Here is a 2,413-nt window from a genome sequence, read left to right as displayed (position 1 = left end):
ATCAACAAACGATCATCTATTTTACCCTTCTTACCATTGTTTTGTGATTAATTAATCACATTGCCACACCTGCAAGAGCAGATGAAGTTGGAACCCCTGCATTCACTAATTCTTTACGTCCAGTATAGGTCAATGCTGTGGACTTGCACTGTCCTATAATGTAGTCATTAGTCACATGTGGCCCTTTAACTTCAGGTTTAAACATAAATAAATTAAATTAAAAAGTCAGTTTTTCAGATATGCTAGCCACATTTCAAGAGCTCAGGAGCCACATACGGCTGGTAGCTACCATGCTGGACAACACAGATATAGAACATTTCAGTCATCACAAAGAGTTCTACTGGAGAGCACTTCTGTAGATGATAACCCATTTGATTCAACTCAAGTGTGATTCTTCATTGAAAACAAAATCTTCGTGAGTAATTGTATATAAAGCTTTATCTGTCAGAGCACCATGTCCAAGTTCTCTATTTATATGAATGACTTAGTCATTTTTGTTAGTTGTGTAAGTAGGAACCCCATAGTGCAACATAAAACTTGTACCCTTTTATCACCATTTATAGCTATTGTAATAAAATCAGACTTCACAGAGAATTCTAATGAACAAAATGTGACTATTCAAGTGCCAGCAACAGTTGTCTTTAAAATAGTACTGATCCATGAACAGTTTTAAACATATCAACCTTACAATTTATATACCTAAGTGCAGTCATATCTCAGCCACCATACCTTTAGTAGTTGTTCGAAATAATACACTGAAAACCTCCTGTAAAATGGTATTGAAGGATTCTGTTCATGTGTAATGACATACAGAAATTTTCCTTTTAGTTGTCTTCAGTATCTAATATTATCTTGCTGATAGCTTTATCTCTGGAAATTTTTAAATGTTCAAAATTGAAATGAAATTATCTTTCCAAGGTGATTGTATGACTGTATTTCACAATCAGAAAGCAGTAAATAATGTCTGGCTTATCTGACAATATTTCCTTTACTCATTGCTATATGGCCTGGACTATTTTGTTGGGTGAACTTCATTACCACTTTAATGTTACGGGAGGAATCCTGATGTACTACATTGTTTGCAGACACTTCCAACTTAACAATCCAACTTTTTGGTGCTTCAGCATCCAGCAAATGTAAAGTATGAGAAGACATTTGTGGGGTGTATATATTATGTTAATGCATTCTCCATCAATTACTTCTAATTATATGACTTCAACAATACTCATCCCAAGAAATATCACGTAACAAGAGAACTACAAAAGCTCCACTGTTTGCTACAACACCAGGTTGCTACAACATCCTCTACTGCAAAATATTACAAAGCGACTGTGTTTCATAAAACTAGTCAGCTGGAAAGAGATGTTTAATTGACCAACCTATTATTCACTTGTAACCATTTCTTTTCTTCCTATAGTACAATATTATTGTCCATATCGTTATACTGATCCTTATGGCTTATTTGCTACTTGCTACAAGTTTGTGCCCTTAAACAGCTTCACTCTTGTCCCCCACCTCCTTCCTCTAGTAACCACCATTTTACTGTTTTTTATAGCTTTCACTTTTTTAGGTTCCACATATAAGTGATAACATACAGTACTTGTCTTTTTCTATCTGACTTATCTCACTTAGCATAATGTGCTCAAGGTCCGTCCATGTTGTCACAAATGGAAAGACGTCTTCTTTTCTCATGGCTAAATAGTATTACACTGTGTATATGTACCACATTTTTTATCCATTCATCCATTGATGGGCATTTTTGTAGTTTACATATCTTGTCCATTACGAATAATGCTTCAATAAACATAATTGTGTATATATCTCATTGACATCCTGTTTTTATTTCCTTTGGGTATATACCCAGAAGTGGAAATTCTAGGTCATATGGTAGATCTATTTCTAATGTTTTGAGGAACCTCCATATCATGTTCTGTAGTGGTTGGACTAATTTACATTCCCACCAACAGTGTATAAATATTCCCTTTTTACTCTGTCCTCACCAGCACCTATTTTCTCTTGTCTTCTTGATGGTAGCCATTCTAACAAATGTGAGGGGATATATACTGGTTTTGATTTTAATTTCCCTGATGATTAGTTTGTAACCACTTCTTTTTCAGAGGAACCAACATCTCTTCTAAGAGTATGTGAGAATTCCACCTGCTGCAGTAGCTGTTTGTCTATTGTCAACCACCAAAGGCATGAAGGGAGAGTGTGAAGATTTTGTTTCACTGATCACTGTGACCATCACTGCAGTGTCATATGACTGTAGCACAATAGAGCCATCCACAAGTCTAGCCAGTTTTCCAGAGAATACTCCCATTTTGCTCTGGCCTGTGTTTATAGATACATCTCTAGACTCTGCCTGCCTCCCCCCTCCCCCCCCCCCCCCCCTCCCCCTCACCCCTCCCTAACC

The sequence above is a fragment of the Neophocaena asiaeorientalis genome, unplaced genomic scaffold (genome assembly GCF_003031525.2).
Source record: "Neophocaena asiaeorientalis asiaeorientalis breed wild unplaced genomic scaffold, Neophocaena_asiaeorientalis_V1.1 scaffold116, whole genome shotgun sequence".
NCBI lineage: Eukaryota > Metazoa > Chordata > Mammalia > Artiodactyla > Phocoenidae > Neophocaena > Neophocaena asiaeorientalis.
The sequence above is the reverse complement of the archived record's forward strand: the minus strand, read 5'-3'. Positions refer to the sequence as shown.